The 19,975-nt window shown below is 38.2% G+C and overlaps 1 protein-coding gene and 1 long non-coding RNA gene across 21 annotated transcripts in view; one reads left to right on the top strand and one right to left on the bottom strand.

Annotated features, from left to right (window-relative positions):
• LOC135308940 (uncharacterized) overlaps positions 1-16,409 on the bottom strand; it is a 112,602-nt gene extending 96,193 nt beyond the window's left edge. For all 8 annotated transcript variants that reach the window (XR_010369310.1, XR_010369311.1, XR_010369315.1 and 5 more), the window contains exons 1-2: positions 16,178-16,409; positions 249-415 (exon numbers count right to left, since the gene is read on the bottom strand). This is a non-coding gene — a long non-coding RNA (uncharacterized LOC135308940). The remainder of the gene's footprint in view (positions 1-248; positions 416-16,177) is intronic.
• Positions 1-19,975, top strand: part of B3GALT1 (beta-1,3-galactosyltransferase 1) — a 180,269-nt gene that overhangs the window by 142,636 nt on the left and 17,658 nt on the right. Inside the window, exon 4 of one of the 13 annotated variants that reach the window (XM_064434628.1) lies at positions 342-405. The exons of 11 other annotated variants lie outside the window; for them this stretch is intronic. The gene's annotated coding sequence lies outside the window, so the exon portion shown is untranslated. Of the gene's footprint in view, positions 1-260; positions 406-19,975 lie in introns of all 13 variants that reach the window. One more of the 13 variants, XM_064434627.1, reaches the window with a different exon arrangement.

Here is a 19,975-nt window from a genome sequence, read left to right as displayed (position 1 = left end):
TAACTACTTATAAAAATTCTTCTGTATTTACGAGGAGAGGAACACACACTGTGCTGGAATATGTAACTGAAATAGGAGCATTTTGATTTTGTACCACAGACATAAGTCACTTGCTAATTGGATTCTTATATTTGGACATCAGCCTTTAATCTCATGCCTCATCGCCCAGGAAACAGTTGCATTTGTTCTTGGCTTCCTAATTGTGATGTATATATCTGATAGTAAAACAGTCATTCATTCAGACTCACCTGATGCTTCAGATTTTCCCATCTGACATGGGGCCTGAGGACATGAAAGGTGTTTTGCCTGTGAAGTGTCCTTCTCCTTGCTATGTCCTTTAGATGACGTTCACAGAAAAAGTAGGATGTCAGTGATCATTGTGTCCCATGGCTCCAAGTGAGACAGGTAAGCAAATCTACATGAGTGGATAATAAAAAAAAAGTTTACTTCCTTGAATTTTTGCACAGTGAATAAATGTTTAATGAAATATTTATGCAAGAATCAGAAATTTCTAAAATTGATTGGTTTAAAAACCACAGGGTAGAATCCCACAAGCAAAACCACCTATAGATGCGCCCACAAAAGCCAGCACAGCTCCAAGCTGTCCCAGCAAATCCAAACCCATTTCAAGCTGATGCCAAGCATTAATGCAAGATCCAATTATATGATTGTCCTCTGCAAAAAACCCCACCCTTTTATCTGAAACAACAGATAATCCTATAGATATTTGAAATAAAATACATAGGCAATAACAGATATTTCTATAGGATAGGTTATAATAGTCTTTTTATCATTACTTTTATCTCTAATTTAGTTGAAGATTTCCAAATAAAGACAAACAAAACCCGCAACCTCATTTTACTTCAGCAACTGCTAAGTTATTGGTATCATAATGTAAAGTTATTCCAGTTTATAAGGGATCTTTCAGAGACCTAACTGATAAGTTAGATAATGAGAAAAGAATATATGAAAATCCTACACCATAAAGAAGAAAAATCAATACTGAAAGGACTGAGAGCAGTAGAATCACCTCTGTACTCAACAGACAATTTATAATCAATACAAAAACTGCATTCAATACTCTGTTCAGTTTCTAAGGGTTACAGTAATTGATTCTTATGTCAATTCACATTTTCTGAATTATTTTCAGAATTTCTTCACTTTTAATATTAATTAGGAGATGATTAAGTAAACATTTAGCCTCCAATATTATGTTTACTACCCCACTTTTTTTCCCCTATAATTTATAAAAAAAAGTACCAGTTCTTTATTTTAGAGTCTAAATCATCTTTTTGATTTTCTCCAATCTACTTAGCATTTTCTTTTTAGAATATTCAGGTAGTTGTTGGCCCAAACAAAAGAAAAATTTCAAAAATGAATGTATGAGAATACAGAAATAAAATGGTAAATTCAGACACACAAACAACAAAAATTTATCCAGTGATAAAAATAAAGCAGTACTCTTTAGCTTATCCAAACAGGCACAATTAACTAGCACTGCACATTTTTTTTTAATTGCAATTCTTTTTTCAGGTAAAAAACTCAAAAGAATTTTTGGAAACAAACATGAACACTTAAGAAATCCTGACCTAAATATTGATATTGCACAAACAGAAAAAAGACTACATTAATCAGATAAATTATTCATTCCACAAGTTATAGGAACTAGGATGATACAGATCCAGGAATTTCACTTTAATAATTTTTAGGCAAACTAAAATGTCAGTTTTCAGCATTTATATATAATTCCATGTATTTATATGACTCACAAATATTTATAATTTTTAAAGTAGTCACCACTACTAAAACGGGAGAATTTACTAGCAGTTAGCATCTTCAAATTAAAAAGATAATAGAAGCAAATCCATTAATAATTTAGCAAATAATGTACTGCTAAATATCAACTTTTACACGGCATCCACCTCTCTTTTAAAAAAGTGATATGGAAACAAAAGTGCCTATCCTTAGTTATCAAGTCCCTGCAGCAAGTCAGTACCTGAACTGGCTTATTTTTGATCTTAAAAATTCCAGCTTCATTGAATTGCTTCATCTCTACCAGTCCTGAGGTTCACAAAACAAAAAGCCACAGAGCTCCATTTCCAAAAGCTGGCCACAGCAATACTGCCCTTCCAACCAGCTGCCAGTGGTGGCAGGCTGTTGAGGCATTAGGGAAGTGCCCAGCACACACCCCCAGCCCAGGGTGGGACTGTTTGTTTCATGGGGGGCACACCTTGCAAGCAGAACCCCCTGGCAGGGGGCACAGCCCACGGCTCCCACTCCATCCCACGTGTCCAGCCACAGCCTCCCTGTGCCAGGGCTGACAAGGTGAGGAGGGAAAAAGGGAAGGATGCTTTCCTGCGGGAAATTCCTGGGCTGAGGATGGTGCATCATTACTTCAGATCAATCTGACTTTTCCCTGCCCTAAAAGAGCACTGATGTCTATCTCCTCACCTGCTCTTCAGCACTGGGTCTGCCCAGCCCCTGTCCTCAGCCCTGGGCAGCTCTGCAAGAAAGGGAAGACAGCAGTGCCATTTAACCTGTATTTAGAAAAATCCCTGATCACAGACTTCCATTCAGAGATTATTTTTTATATAAAAATACAATTTGAAAATATAAACCTTCAGATCTCCCCCATAAATACACAAGAATTACTTTAATGGGGCAACAAAAACTTTATCAGTTGATGTCCAGTCTTGTAACTCCTACAGGATTTATAGGATTAAATTTGGTGTCTATTTAAAGTCTCACTACTGTATAATTCTTTACTTTTAAGCCTATTTTTCACCATCTTTCACTCCCAGAAGTTCTCCCAAACCACGCAAATACATTTCTGAAGCATGGATTAGGTCTCTCATGTTTAATAAAAAGTCTATTAAATTATTTTTCAGCTTTGTTATAAATGAATATTTTGAAGTCTTGCAACGAACTGAACATATCTCTATTCTGTTCAAACAAATCCACTCCAATATTAACATTTTAAGCATTCATGTAAAATATTATCAATACACATATTGCACATCCAGTGTTTGTCCCACACAAGCAAAGTGAAACAGAATCTTTTGAATCCCCTGCTGTATTGGAGTCAGAATCATACTTCAGTTCCTTCATTCTGTTTTGCATAACATTATCCATAAAACTTTGATCTTTTTTTTTCCCAGAATTACTACAGTCAGGCCTTACTCAAATCTACAATCAATCAACCTGTCTCACAGCACAGTTTCTCTCCCTACAGAAAGGGCTGAATAACTCAAAGGACCCTGAACCTTATCTGCATTCCCAAACTTGCATCACAAATTTGGAAACCATTTCACCAAGAGACTTACTTTATAAACCTTACTTTATAAACCTCTATAATTTGATTTAACTCTGTGAGGTGGGGCTCACACTGTGCTTCCTCCTGCCTGCAGGAGCCTGGCAGAGCTGCAGAGGGGTGACAGGCACAGGCAGAGCTCCCAGCAGAGGGGCAGGCAGGGCCTCACCTGTCAGACACCTGAGGAGGATGCAGAGGTTGCTCTGTCCCAGCCATCAGCTGAGCTTTCACTGTCAGCAGCTCCACACTGGGGACACCTGAACTCAAGGCAACACCATCAAACTAAAATATCTCCTTCCCCCTCCCCCATTTCTGCATGTGTGCTGGGCCACCAGCCTTTCACATTTCCCAGAATTTGCTTCCAAGGTCACTTTTTGACAGGCAGGCCACTCACATTTTATATTATTTAGTCAGAATGGAACTACAGCATTAAATTATTTCTAACTAATGCCACATTCTAGTTCTGGTTTTATGTTCAGTTCTGTAGGAGAGATCTTACACTCCAATAGGCTTTAATGGGATTTTGTTTTCAATTCTTTAATGTATCTTATTTGCTTTTATAAATTATGTCCACTTTTTTCTGCCTACAGGGTCTATACTCTGAGACTTAAATATTTTATTACAATCCTATTAAAGCAAACAAATCTATAAGCATTTAAAGACTGGTTTAAAAAAAGAAAACACCTCACATTCTGGACTGCTAAAACCACTGTACAGCTATACATTTTCTCTGTCTCTCAAAAAATTGATTTTTAGAGTTTTGCCATGAGCCTTTGCAGTGCTTAAGACAAATAGATTGCATTATTGAATCCAGCCCTCAGGAATCTTACTTCAAAATAAATCAAAACCAGAACCATTCTTTCCTGCAGGCCCACTAAAAACTTGTGTAGAAAAAATAATTAACAGCTTCACAAAAACAAAGTAAGTTTCATGTGACTAGAGCAGTGCATAGAACATTAACAACATGTTTATAATGTCTAAATAGAAAATGAAGATAACAGAAAAATACTAATAACCCTCATGTACAAGGACAGGCATCTCCAAGTAGGAAAATAAATTAATAAATTATGGTGCAAAGCTGTCATTTTTATGTAGCTGTCAACTGCTTCAGATTCATTTTTTCCAAGGTCTGGAAAATGAGGTCAAGACCAGTTTCTGCCAATTAATTCAGAGAAAACTGTTGTAAAAATCACAGACTTTCTGAAAAGCAAGCATTTCCTGTGGGCTCATTAATATTCTAGTTAGGGAAAAAATTCCATTTCAAAGTTCAAAATAAAGGGTCACATCCTTCAGCCATAGCAAACCATCAGTATTTACATACTTACAGAGAGCTCTCTCTACAGGTTCATAGACATACAGGTATGTTATATGGGTAATTACCCATATGTTTAGTGACTTTCATTGTGCCATATAAACATGTGTGGATAACTTATATGAACGAGCTAATCCTTTGCTCCTCTAGAGTTGTGCCGCCGGCTTTCCCTCCCTTGCACCCTGCTCACTGCTGTGCCCAGCACTCACCTGGCAGACAGCTCTGAGGCTGCCCCAGCTCCCGTGCAGCCACACCACCCTGGCTGGGCCTGGCTCCCTGCCCCACCTCCTGAGCACAGGAAGGCTCTTTGCACTCATTTGTTCCAGGTGGCTGTGCTCCCCCCACGAGGCCATCACTGGAGACTAACTCCTCACACGTAACCACCCTGTTCACCTGCCACAGCCCCATGACCAATACAAGATGTTTATGAGCATCTGCAAGAGGCAGTTGCATCAGTTCTTGCCTGCCAGGAGAATCCTACTGGGGGCTTGGACCTGAACACTTGTGGAAAAACATATAAAGGAAGGAGAGACATAAATGGTTTTAATACTTGGTATTATGGGCATAGTAACTGATTTTAGATTTTTGCTTGTATTATCAACAGTAATCCAGGTTGGTCTCTCTTACTGCATAAAGAATATATCGTTCAGTTTCCTCTGCAAAATGCAGCCGAAGGAATGCAAGAGCATTCCCTGAAAATTGTAACTTTAAACCATTATTTCTTCCATTTCCATTGTATAGGAGGATGTGGCTGGTTTTACTGTTGTTGCTTCACCTGTCCTCAGCAATTCATATTCATTTCAACTTACAACTACCAACAAATCAGTTCAGGACCCTGACTTTATGTATGTGCCTGCCAGATTTGGCATCTAGGTGGAGGGATCAGCTAAAAAGGCCAGTGAGAGATTCTGGTGTTATTGCGCACAGTTTCCTAAGAAAGCTGCTCTTTGTGGAAAGTATAACTATAGTGGTTTGGCCTATCTATCAGCTTGGGAATGAATACAGCCTCAGAGCATACAAAGTTCGGCCCTCCACAGCTTAAGCTATTCACATCTACCTCTAACTTTAGTTTTAACTTGAATCTCTGAAGCTCCTGATTTGTTTTAGCTGTGTTAGATCAGATTTCCTGTCTCTGCTGTAAATGACATTCCATTTTCATTCAAGCAGGGTTCATGGAGTCCTCTTGACCCAATCAATTAGGGAACTTACTTTTCTTGTGGCCAAGCTACAATAAAAAGCTACATTTTCCTTTCATCCATTCAGCCAGCCTACATACAGTCTCTATGAGGTGAAAAGTAGAGCCATAGCTTGGGGTATTTATTTGCTCTATGACGTTCCAAAAGGAACTAAGTTGCCCATATAAAACCATAGTTCCCTAGCATACATCCAGAAAGCTCCACACAGCTTCTGAGAGTGCAGGAGAAAGCAACTGGACCCAAAGGGTGCTGTCTTCCACTTTTGCACATGCAAAACCAGGTCAATGCTACACACCCATCTACCACTGACTGCGATGTCCTGCACTGTGGTATTAATAGTAGTTACTCATGTAGAGGTGAGTCAGTGCAGTTTATCTGCCCAGTTTTTTCTATGTGCAATATTCACTACTGCAGAAATATTACACTGTTATTGAGAACTAGGTTTTTTTCTACATAAAGCTAAACACAAAAACAAAAGGAGATAATGCCTTTCTATTGAGAATCAACATTAATCCCTGTAATTTTTGACACATGACCAATTCATATCTCAGTTCTGTTTACTATAAGTTATACCTCAAACCAAACTCCCCAGATTTCTGAGAGCTACACAAATTCCTTGCTGCACCACTTCCCTCACAAATGCCCCAGAACATTACCAAGCCCTGCTTTTCAGAGGCTGTCCAAGACTTCCTCACTTCATCATCAGGATACTGACTTCACTGTTCCCACAGAGGATGCAGCATCTATCCCACTAACTGGAAAATCAGCAGTGCACCAAGAACCAGCTCTGTCCTAGGACAGACAAGTGCTGTAGTGTGTTTGAGAAACCAGCTGCTTCTTTGCAGTGCCTGATAAATCACAGATGCTGCTAGTGATTTGTACTTCTAGATAAAAAAAAGCTAGTAGATATCCTACAATCTGTTATTTAAAACTTATATGTAGGTGATTTTTTCATGCTTAGATTGGGTGTTAAAAGCTGAGGATATAATCTTCCATTTTATTCAATGTGTCACAGCAGAAAATACCACAGTATGAACAGAAAAAGTTGAGATCAGAAAAAGCCAAGTCTTGGTTGCACATCTGATGCAGATGAGCATGTATTGACTTGTGCAAATAACAGCCCCTCTTCATTCAGATTTAAAATAATGATGATGAAGATAAAGTCACTCTTCTGGTGTTTTATTATGAAATGTTGTTAATTTCATCTTGTTAATTTCAAAAAGAAAAAAACTTACAAAAATAATTTCATTCCCTTCAACTATTTTTTTAAAAAGTTATTTCTGGTAAAGAAATTTTTATCAATAGACAAAAACTGCTTTCTTCTTTTGTACGAAGCAATACCTGATCTCGATTTCTGTAATGAGCTGTACAGAGGTGGTGAAAATGCCATGAAGAAACAGGACCAAAATTCAACACTAGTCACGCCAATTTTCTGTAACATTCCTGAGCACTCAAAGTTTCCTATTTCAGATCAATGCATAAATTATATTTAAATTTTATTGTGACTTTCACTATGTTCCCAGAAGCACTCACAGCTGTAATTTGCCATTTTAGTCTAAATGAAAGGATTACATTTTGCTGTCATTGAACCACATGACCTCATTGACTTCAGTGAAACAAGGAGCACGAGAATGAGTCAAGCCTAAGTGCAATTACAGTATGTACACAGAATGCTGTATGTGCTATTTACAATGTGATCACATTTTGGAGTGAAAGGTAAAGCTGATCCTGCTATGTTAGAACAGCAAGGTAATTTCATCAAAGGAGCAGCAGTAACATATGATGTGTTGCTGAGTTTTGCTTTAGTGTTTTTCATTTGTTAGCATTATAATTTGGTACTGAACAAAACTAACAAGTTCACAAAAAATATTAACACTACCATAGTCCTGTGCTGCAAGGTAAGATGGCTACAGCACTTTGAGGTTGTCCTGTTTAATTTAAATCAGGGAATGGAAAAAGAAATCTTATGACTTTTCTTGGAATTATTTTCTATATAGCGAGAACACATAAAGGCATGCTATGAAATTAACCAATAAAAAGTGTTTCAAGGCAAACATTAGAATACTAAATAATTTAGGCTTGTTGCAACTCCAGTGACCAGATATAACTGCTCCAGTCTCTTAAGGCAACCTTTAGAGGTTGAATTTTCACATTTCCATACCCATATCCCGAAGAACATGCTCAGCAGCCTCTTCTCCTCACCCAGCCCTCAGTCCTGTTCTGTCTTAACAGCTTATCACAGGTCACATGTATATTAAAGCAGTCAGGATACAGCAGCTTCATAAAATCACCCAGAATTCACAAGTTGCATCTTTAAAAAGTCCCCAGCTGCCAGACAATAGTGTAAATACATAAAAATATCCACACAGGCATTTTGCATTATAGCTCAGCAACAGCAAATTACAGTCATTATAAATAATGAAGTCTGTGTCATGCTTCAGTGATGGGAAAACTGAAAGACACTTAAAGAGAACATCCTTCTGCCTTTCCCACACACACATCCATATACTGATGCTTTCCAACACGGGCACAGCCTGACAGTGAGGAGAAGCAAGGAAGTAGCTGCTCCACCCACCACATCTCTCAGACACTGCAGGGTGAAGATCCCTTTGAGAATCAAACTTTAGGAGAGCTTCAAAGCAAACACAACCTCTGCTCTGTGTGCCAGCTGCAGTGGTGTAGAGAGCAGCTGCAGACTTGACAGCTCCTGCTGCTCCAGCACGCACAAGGCAAGTCCTGTGATTGGGGATCTACAGCTTTGGGGGATGTGTCCTTTGCCTATCCTACATCACTGATGCAAATCCTCATGGAGATTGGATTACTTTGTTCCCTTCTCCACGCTTTCTATTAAACCATGTTCGCAAAGAATTAAAAACAGCTCCAGTAAGGCTCCAGTGATAATGTGAAACAAACATTCAAAGTGCTTTAGAGAATATATGCAGAATTTAGACCCATTTTCCTTAGACAGAATTAAGAATAAAGCAGGTCACAGTAAGGACAAGTCAGCTTGCAGACACAACCTCAACTGGCTAAAGCAAATAAGCTTTCCATGTCCATCATCTGTGCTGGAGCCACATGGTTGTGGCTGGCCACAAAGTAGAAACAGAAGACCAGATCTGTCTGAGTAACACTAAACAGATGCCACAGCTTCCCCAAGTCTCCAATTTTGCAGCACAGTTTTATATCCTGAAAAGCAATGACATTTTTTTTTACTGGCAAGTTAGCCATATCCTCCTTTCACTCCATTCTGCAAAATTACCAGACCATTAATAGGAAGATTTTTAAAATATGAAAACTTTAAAAACATGAGAAGTTACATCTCAAGCCTGGATTTAAATAATGTTGTATGCTAAAATGTCATTCAGGGTTTTAAAAAGCCAGGTACCCAGTGGCTTAGGGGCCTGGGATATTTAGTGAGGACTGCTCACTGAATTTTGCTACAGCATCTGATTGATTTGAGGTGCAAAAATTGGTTGTAATTTAAGTGGGTCTTCAATTTTGGGAAAATAAATATTGTTCTATCCCACTTTGATAAAGGTAGCAAGTATCACCACCACAATTGTGGGAAGAGTGTAGAATGGCTTGGCATTGCTCTTCCCAAATTCATGACCAAATTTCAAAAGTGATACAAAAAAATTGTAGAAGGAGATGTGCTTCAATTCAGTCACTACAGCTGACTGCAAATGCATGATAAATTACGTTTTCTGATATTTTCCCAAGCTAGCTTTAAAATCCTAAAGTGATTGGATGTAGTCTATGATTGGAATAACAACATGAGCATCATCAGAGAAGTATTTCACAAAACAGACAGGTTTAAATAGCACAGCTGCTCACAGAATTTGTACTACTTCATTTGGCAATCTGTGTGCAGATTTGTCACTTGTTCAGCTGCCCCTAATAGGGTCATTTCTGTAGCAGCCCTATGGTGGCTTATGCTTCAGGATGATATGAAGTTTGCAATAGCACTCTAAAAACATTCCACATTATAAAAATCACTGCATAGAGTGATTCACTTGCAATGTGAGATGATTGGATAGCCTGCTCTGAAAACCTCAATTTCACTTCTGTTGATATGCCTTGGCTTTCAAAGTGCTTAACCTCATTTCCAGGATGGAAGACGTTATCTGGTCTGGCATTAATGTACTGGAGAGAATGGAATTTCTTTTCTCTTTAATCATCATCATAAAATTCACAAAATTAGCTTAAGTTTGCGATTCTAACCCAAAACTTGATGATAAAAATTTCAGTGCTCTGTTTAGACATGACAAGGATACCTGAAAGCTAGGGAACATCGATTAAACATCCTATTACACCTGTCCTATGTGGCAGGTCACCAAATTAGTAGCACACAGCAATTAAAACCACTCAGATTTTTAGCTGGTAACATCTCACCTTGACCCCCTGGCAGCAGCAGAACTTTCAGTGTTTAACTTCACAGGGCTGGATGAACAAAAGTTTAATACAAAGGGAACTTTTAGATCAAAATAGAAAATGTGAAATAAAATGCTCTGCAGTAAGTACTGGAGATATATTTGCATTAAAAGCGTTTATGAACAATTATTTCAACTATTTATATCCTGTACTACCTGCCAGCATCTTATTAAATCAGATCCTATTAAGTTATACCCCCAAACTTAAAAGCTCACAGCATAATGAAAAAAACCAAAGCCCAGCAAAGCAAATCACATAAAACTATAAGTAGAGAGGAAAATATGCAAAGTAGAAGGATAATGGAAACTAATTAGTGTATTTTCTAAGTATGCCTCTGAGTTTGCAGAGAGAGGCAGCACTGTTTGTGAGATGATTTTATATAGCAGACAAAAGAACAGATGTGATTTTAGGTACACAACACCAGCGAGGCCTGAAAAAGAAGCCACAGACTTCAGCCTAAGGGCAGCTTGCAAAAAAATCTCCATGTTTAAATTAATTATGGCAATCATTTATTAAATTTGAAAGAAAAAGCACCTTTGGAGAAGAAAGTAGTATTAGCAAAAATGGAGATGATTAGGTCCTGTGGGATAAGCTTGACAGATACCTAATTGATTATTATCCTTGAAACATTGAGGGTGTCCTACACAGAAAACTGCAATGTATCATTAAAAAAGTATCTAATGAATACATTATTTGTATCTAAGAGTACTGAGGAATTTCTTTTCCAAACTCTTCCTATATTTAATGATGATGTTAGATGAAGCTGTATTCTCACATTTTCTTCTGTAAGAACTTTCTAATTGCAGCAGTTAGGCAGGGAGAGAGATCTCTGGAAAAATTATTTCACCATATGACCTACTGGTAGGAGAAATTACAGCTTAAATACACTAAGCACCTAGCTAATTTGATTGCTCTTTTATACCAATGTAAAAATCAAATACATTATGTTCTTGTTAATGGACTCACTTGAAGGAGATTGGGTCAAAATACAGATATTTATACACCACAGTCCACCAAAACTATATCTTAGGTTTTGTATTATTGAAGATTTTCAAGGAACTTTCAAAATGCAGTGTTCCCTGAGACAAATATTCATTTCCTTTGATACAGAGATTTTTCCCCCCTATTTTTTTTCTTCTTAAAAAAAAAAAAAAAAACTAAATAGATTTTTGCAACAAAAGTAAACTGGACAACAGGTCTGCCACAATAAAGGAGTGGAAAGGAAGATACAGCAAAGCAGAAGTGGCGTAAGAGTGAAATGAAAATGTCCTGAAAATGTCAGTGTCTCATTTGAACCCATACTAGTCACAGAAGCAAAGTTCAGGATGATTCCAATGAGCGTTGTGTCTAATAAGGATGAGGCCATAACTGTCTCTGAATAAGAAATACTCCTACTTTTAAATAAGTACCTGATATCAGGTACTTAGAGCATTTAAGAGCAAAGTGAGGTATTTTCTTTTGATGTTTCAAAAGAATTCTAAATCTAAATCTGTATCTATCCACTTAAGCAATGTTCTGTTCATTTTATCTCCAAGCTCTGTTATCAAGAAACTAAACAAAAGAATTTTGGTCAGGATTACCCAATTAACTTGATTTTGAATTTTTCAGTATAAATCTTTGAAATCTACATTCAAATTTCCAAGTTTTATTGATATTCCTTTTTGAAAAGTGGAGGTAAAATAACTCCCAGAAAGATAACTTTTCCAAGTGAAATGTAAAATAAGTGATGGCAAGACCTTAATTTTCACTCCAGTGACTCCGATCCTCCTTGAATGCTTCCTGACCTTACCAGTGCCAAGGAGACCATATTAGGAGTCTTTCATTTTAAGGGTCTAGATATAACAATAAAAAAGAATTCTGCATTCATAACTGCCCATAACAAACAGGCACTTCTGCTAGGAACAGAGGTTGAAGGACACAATGTTTCCTGGTGGCGTGGCTTTGGGGGAGCTGGAAAAGGCTAGAAAACTCATACAAACACAATGACAAGCTCATAGCAGAAGTCAACTTCAGCACATACAATGTCTATGGTTTTTCAAAGCATATGCTAAACCCCTGTGTGGGAAACATGTGCAGCTAAGTCCAAATAATTGCCTGCAATTTACTCTTAGTCTTCAACATAGAAACATAAGAGTTTTTGGGTTAGAAGACACCCTAAAGATCACCTAGGTCCAGCCTAGCATAGTTTGAATTCTGTCCAGGATTATATCTTTCACAATCTATATAGTATTTAGCATGGTTATTATTGAAAACAAGTAAGCAAAATAAAATAGCTTTTATAGGCTGGGTTGTTTTTAAATTTACTTCTCAAATAAATGTAAATTATTTGTTAATTCAGAACTCAAACTGGTCCCTCCAACTACACTAGAGAAATCTGAAAGGGGAACTTTTGGTATAGAAGAGAAAGGCAAGAGTCTTGGCTGTGTGACTGACAAAATGATCAAGGCTTCTGCTTGTCATAATCTACAAATTGGCAGCATCATCAGGGTTAGATCACCAACGTGGGTGATCTTCTGACAGACAAACAGTATTGCCATGAGCAAGTGCACTAGGCAACTGCTGGGCACATTTCTTTTGATATCTTCAGCAGCATCTGTAATCTTAATGTTAAAATCTGGAACTGTCATTTGTCAAGGGGTGTTTAGGCTTGCTTTAAAGGCATTACACTTCTAGTGCTAACATGATGGTTCCAAGAACCATTTCCACCAAATGTTTTATTCAACAAGACTTAAGAGAGAGTTTTGTCAGATGTGCTTCCTGTCATTCTCTATTACGCCAGATCTTTTGGTATTTAGCAGAAAAGCTAAAAGTAAAGATTAGGGTTAGCAAAATGTAAGGAACAGAAAACTTTTCTTTTACTTTTCCTGTTTTCATGTTGTTCATCAAAACCACAAATTAAAAATCTCAGATAACAAGTTTCATTTTTATTTTAATTGCTTAACTGTATAATGCTATAATAACTTAATGGCTATGCAGCCATGAGGAACAGGCATTATACATTATAGAACAACAATTCTAGATTACTGTTCTTTATACAGGGAATTCAGTGCTAATTATGCACTTTTTGTGATCTCATCTTTTCGAGGGAATTCCTGTACATCAGAAGACAAAACCAAACATTTAAAAGTTTGAAGGTCAGATGAGGGTCTTATTTCTGAGCATGCAATAGTGAGCTATAAATCTTAAGTGAACAGGCACATTCTCCAGTTATGTAGTGCTTACATTTCTAATTACAATAAGAAAAAAAGATATATTTATTTCAAAGCCTTTAAAATTATTGTATTTAAAAATTAAACCAAAATTTTCCACATCTACAAATTCAAATATAAATTAATATCGAGGAATCAGTTTATATCAAAATTTTGATAATTAATTTCCTCTCTAAGCAATAGCTTCATTAAGGAAGATGTAGATCTTTAGCTAGAAAATTAAAGAAAATATTACAGTTGCACTGATCAACAACTATTGCAACTATCTAATAGCTCTTATATTGGAGTGTACGCATTTATTTTTACAAATGTTTCAGCATCTCCACTACTGACACCACCCATCATAAAGAGCCATTTCATCTGAAACATAATTTTTCTTTCCACTGCAGACTAGATCCAGCAGTTCACACACAGGAGCTGCAGATGCAGTGCCTGCTGCAGCTTAGATTCTCTCAGGAGAATCTGAGACTCACTTTATCCTGACTACGTAAAGTTTATTTCTCTGCTGCTTGTAAAGCATAACAAAGAACACAAAACAGTTGACTCGTATGTGAGAACATCAGAAGTCCACTGATATTTAACAATTTTTTTTGTTCTGCAGTCTGCCTGGTTTTTATCTTGTTTTTCTAATGCAGAGTAAAGACTTTAAAAGCTTTAATTTGAAAATAATTGTGTTTATATTAAAATGCTTGAGAGCATTAGAAACTTAATCTGGGCACAGCCCAGTTCCTATCTGCCATTTTCTCTTAAATTGAGCTCCTGTGACAACAAAATAAGGCAGCATCCTGCCCCTAAAAAAAGTGTTAGAAGCAATAAGTAGACATGCTGGACATGGACAAGGCTTAGAGTGGTGAAGGGACAGAGGTGATAATGAGAATTCTAAAAGTAGCAACAGAAATAAATGCCCAGTCATTTGGGAGTTGAAAAGCACAGGTCCTCTTTTTGAGGCAGCCACCACTCCTTTCAATATTTACTAGACATAATAAAGAGGGAATGTAAAATTCCCATCTGGTATTTAAAATTGCAGAAGCCTGACCAGCTCTTTAAATGTTATCACACACTGAAATAGGAAAAGCCAGATGCTACATTTATAAAGTCAATGTGCTGCATCTTCTCAAAATCCAAGAGCTGCCACTGCTAAATCTAGCCTGTTTGGATAATTAATCAGTTAAACAGTTAACCTTTACCAGAGAAATAAAGCAGTGCATGGTGTAAGATACAAACAGCCATGCACTGCCCAGACCAATTACAGACACCAGAGACAGAAAACCAGGCATCAGCAGGACAAGGAAATGATCCTTGGTAAATTAGCCTTTCCTCAGAACACATTCTGGATTTCTCATGTTTGGAGTCTACAGCTGTAGCTGCTGATCTGTAGTGAACCAGACTGCCATGGGGCAAGACAGGCTTCACAGTAAACAACTATTTCTTCCCACTGTAACTATCAAACAAGTCTAGGCTCTATTCAAAATACTTTATATTAAAAAAAAAAAAAAAAGCCGAACCAGAGGCCTAAACACCTAAACACATACTAAAAGCACATTGTGGAGCCATTTCAGAAGTATTTGTTACCATCTTGGGTGTCTTTCAAGAAGGAGACTAAGCAACAAAAAGCTTACAAATGTCATAAGACCCAGCCCACTAGAGATGAAAGATAACAGCAACAGCACAAGAAGCTTGATACTCATTTATAAATTTAGAAGTCAAAACTGTAAATGGAAGCTGTATCTGTATGTGCACGTAATCTCGGAGTAGGGAAAATAAATGAGCAGCAAAAAGGAGGAATCTCTCCTCAAGGAACAGCTGACAGGATTTGTGTAAATGCTAGTAACACTGAGAGACCCAGGCAGACTGCAATAACCTCACAAAAGTAAGAGGAAAGAAACCCACACTTGGCCAAAAGCCCGCTGTTAAGCCACCAGAAAGCACTTGCACTCCAAGCTGCTGCGAGCTGCTGTCCTAGGGGACTTCAGCAATAGATGCTGAACAGGGCTGGTTTGTCCCCTGAAGGCCTTTTCTTATGCACTGGGTGGGAAACAAAGTATAACATTGTTCAGGCAAACCCCCAGGCAAAGTCTGTGCTGTAACAGAAGACTGCAGATGACATTGTCAGGTATGGGCTGCAAACCAAGTATCTCTTCCCAAATGTGACGCCTATGATTAAATGCACCACTTAAACAGAAAGCAGAGCAGCAAGAGGTGCATGCTCACTTTTAGCTAGCTGAGACTACTTCTGCAATCACCTTGTTCTTACTCATCAAGTCATTAAATTGCTTCATATGCATTGGACATCAAAGAAAAGCTTCCATCAAGCAGGAGGGCAGAAAGTGTGTGATTAGGCTGCATACTATCACAAGTATACAAACACCTTATGAGACCTCTTCTACCACACACCGACCTTGAAAGTTTCACATCATTTCAGAGCATGAAAAAACACTGAAAACGTATTTAACTTACAAATGGGTGTCCTACACTTGCAGACTTCCATTTCCATGGACTCTCCTGGGTATTTCGTAGAAAGATACAGAACTAAATTCCTAGGCCTTAATACAGATGTGCTGGGATGTTGCCCCAGAACCAACAGGACAGGTAAAGTCATGAGGTATTGGCTCTGGCTCCTTTTGAACCCACCCCCACTGCCAGCTGCGGGGAGGACAGTCTAAGTGGGCCAGCCTCCGAAGCACCCCAACATTGTCACCTTATTGCAAAAGTGCCATACTTTCTCAGTGACTTCTCATGGGCAGCTCCTCGCAGCATTAACTTCTCCTTCACAGCACAACCAACAGACTCCAACTGGCTCCACAAACACCCAACCCACTCTTTCATAGCACTCATCCTTACTGGACACAGCTGTGGCCTATTAAGGGCAGGCCTATTCCTAATCTTTGCTAATTAGTACAGCTGCAGCTAAAGGGTGAGATTGCCTTCTGCAGTATCTGTATTCTCTTACATTGTCCCCCCACACTCCAGGACTCCAGCCTCCATCTCTTTCAGACTGAAGGACAAGTGGGTGTGTGAGAATACCATTGGTTTGGGAGTGAAAAATCTTTTACTGTAACATTGTAGCACCAAGATTCACAAACTAGGAGTTATCCTGGTAATTATTGAAATAACACACCACAGCAGGCTGTTACAGTCCTGTGGTCCTGAGAATGCTGTATTGAAACCAAAAAATGATGGTCCTTAAAAAAAATGACCTTCATACTGTGGCTTCTAATCTCAAATGTAAACAGTAAAACTATAGCAAAATGAGATTAATGGGCTCTGTGGGCACTCAAGATCAGCTGCCAAACAAAGAAGAAAGGCAGAATTGAAATGGCCCACTACATTTCTTTTCTGCATCTATCACTTAAAGTTATAGCTAAACTAATTTCTAAAACATATTGCAAAAGGAACTTCACACAGCAGGTTTTCAAAAACTTAGTGATCCACCAACAGCGGTGATTTAATTGCTTTGGTACCTGTTTTTCAGATTAGTTTCTTATGAGCACTGTAAAATACTTAATCCATCCTGCAGAAGATGGCTCAGTCCCTCTGAAGGGCAGTTTTTAAGCAGCAGGTGCCATGGGGCACTGTTATTTAATAGCAGTCTAATTTATGAATGGCATTCAAGGATACAGATGCTAGCTGTATAAAGACAGCTCCCTGCAATCTCTCTTTCCCTCCAGAACTTGAAATGCTGGAGTATGCTGAAATTTGAGACATTCTTTAGTGACTATAGAGGTATACAGAAAAAGAGGTAGATGCCTTAGAATATGTAGTCTTATATACTGACATGGAATGCTGTGCTGCAGTCTCTGGCTTTTTGATATTGAGCAAATGTTTTGTCTTCCATTTCATTTTTATCTACAGGGGCAGCTGACAAATGACCTGCCTCTCAATCTAATATATCTACTTTTGGAAACAAGCAATGTTATTCTTGTTACTGCTGGTTTCATCATTTCTCAAATTAGAAGATGTTATGCCTAAACTTTTAGTGACTAGAACAAGGCAACCAATTTTTCATGTAGGATACTATCTGATGGCTTTTCTTCCATATGTGCTAGATGTAGATATAATTTACAGGTTATTTCCTGCCAGCCAGGATGATAATCTGTTATTGCTTGAGGAAGAAAATACTTTTGGGGTCCAAATACAGTGTACTGGGCACCTAAAGAGTGATTGTAGATTTTTGTCTGTTGTCATATCACTAGGACACTAAAAATCTCACCCATGCTTCTTCCAAGCAGCCTAAATTAGAGAGCAAGCTTACTCCTAATTAGCTTTTCAAGTCACGTTTAAAAACTGATCTTGGTTTTTGGAGAACTTTTTCCTATGTTTTATAACTCATAGCAAGGCAATCTTCTTACATGTGTTTTTCATACACACTGTCATTCTGAAGTCTTAAAAAAAATGTTATCCAACACCAACCCTGCTGTCTCCTTCTACAAGGGAGAGACAACTTACAGTAGTTTATTAAAATGGCAGCATATTGCCATATTGCTTTTATGATCATAAATACCAGTGCACTTATTTTAAGTCACCATTACTTTGGGCATCTTGGATTGCTGCAAGGTTGAGTGAATACCTAGAAGAAGAATGGTTTACATAACATAAAGTTACACCTGAAAGATGATGAGGTGGGTTCACTTCCTCAACTGTTTTGGTCACTAACCCTATCTAGGCTGGAAGTTTTCTCAAGTACAGTGACTAAATAGTGTGTATGTGCTACTCTAGGGGGTAACTTTGCTCCTAGAAGTGTTTAATCCCACTCAAAGCCCTGACAGCCAGAAGGTGGATCATTCCGCCACTGTGTTACCCAGTGAAGGTAAAATTAATATCAGGTTTATTTTGAAAATGCATGTCAACAGGAGGAAGACATACATGTCAATCTGGTGAAAAATTGCACACCTTTTAGTAAAACATCCTCATCTTTAGCTCTATTTATTATAATAACTCAATTTAAGTGCATGAATTTTTTTTTAATCTTCAAAAACTCAATCTGTTTCAAACCATAATGGTAAACAATTTTTGACACCAAGTAACTTCTTGCTTTTACTTTAGATGTATATAGAGAAAATTCACAGGCAAAACCAAAGCATTCTTATTTTTAGCTGACCTGAGGGATTTAGCAATTTAGGTTTGAGATAGAGATTTTTGAAAAGGATTAGCTGCATATTGGCTCTTACCTTCCTAGCAGTGGACACTTTAATCAACATTTGGAAAGAAAAACCATACCAAATTTTGTCGCTCTCAAAACATTTGGACTAAACTTGTTAATAGCCTTGGCCCAATGACAAAGGTTTGACCCCACATGCAAGAACTACAGGAACCTGATGAGTAAGTGATCGATATGCTACCTTCAAAACTGCAGCTTGGGATTGCATTTTGCCACAATATTGTACAACCCTTGGCAAGCAACCAGCAGTCTATCCCTCGTTACACCATCTGGAAGAAAAAAAAACAACAGCAAAAAACCTCGGCACACACTCTGTTTTGGCAAAGACACGTGTGGGAGAATAGCCTACCTCAGCCAAGCTGTCTTTGGCTTCTAAGAAGAATCTGGCTGATTCAGAGGCGTGTGACAGCCTCTCACTATGTTTTGATTTTCTGTCAAAATCAGAAAATCACATCCATCTTCAAAATAGCAGCACATTCTCAAATGCTATTCTATTCATGCCACTTAAAGCTGCTAGATGCACGATCAGATTTCCTGTTAAAATCCAATTAGGTTTCCAGTTTAACTTCACAATGACCTCAGGAGAGTTAAAGGATCCAATGGTTTATTTGGTACTGTGAAAACAAAAAAAAAAATTAAAGGGAGAGTATTTTTCTTAATTCTCAACAAGTCCTTGAATTGTTTTCCAAAACTTTCCAGTAATGACTGAAATTTAAACATAAATATTTGATAGGCAGGCAAAAGCTTTTTGGTTTTTTACTTTTTTGCAATTGATGCAAGAGGAGGAAATAGCTGAGTGCTTGGTCTTACTCTTGTGTAAGGAAATCTTGGGGCTATTGCTGCAGTTCCCAAGGGAATAAGGGGAGCCCTCAGCTCTCTAATACTCATTTAGGCAGGCGTGTGGTCATGACAACAGGTCTGCCCCATACTGCCTCGTCCTCTCGTTTCAAAGTGACGATGCCCCTCGGCTGTGCTGATCCAGGCTTTTGTGTGACCAGAGGCACATCTGACCAGGGAACTGATCAGACTAAAAATCAGCATGCAGCATTAATGAATGCATGGACATTTTTGTGGCAGTACCAGCTAACAGACATGCTGGCTCTAGTTTCCCAGATGCAAAGAAATGTTTTCGATCCTCATCTGATGTAGTTTTTTTATCAGCTCCCAAAGCACTCACCTCCAAAGACAAAGCACAAGCATCTGAGGAGGAGCAAGATGAGCCCCTTTCTCATGCTCTCCCTTTCCCTATTAAGGAGGGAGCCATTAATCCCCCTCACCCACTGAGGTGTTCCTCATTTCTGAAAGGGCCATGTCCTGGCTGAAGAGAGAGACTGCCTCCTGCAGCCCTGGGTGACCCAA

The sequence above is a fragment of the Passer domesticus genome, chromosome 10 (genome assembly GCF_036417665.1).
Source record: "Passer domesticus isolate bPasDom1 chromosome 10, bPasDom1.hap1, whole genome shotgun sequence".
Taxonomy (NCBI): Eukaryota; Metazoa; Chordata; class Aves; order Passeriformes; family Passeridae; genus Passer; species Passer domesticus.
The sequence above is the reverse complement of the archived record's forward strand: the minus strand, read 5'-3'. Positions and strand labels throughout refer to the sequence as shown.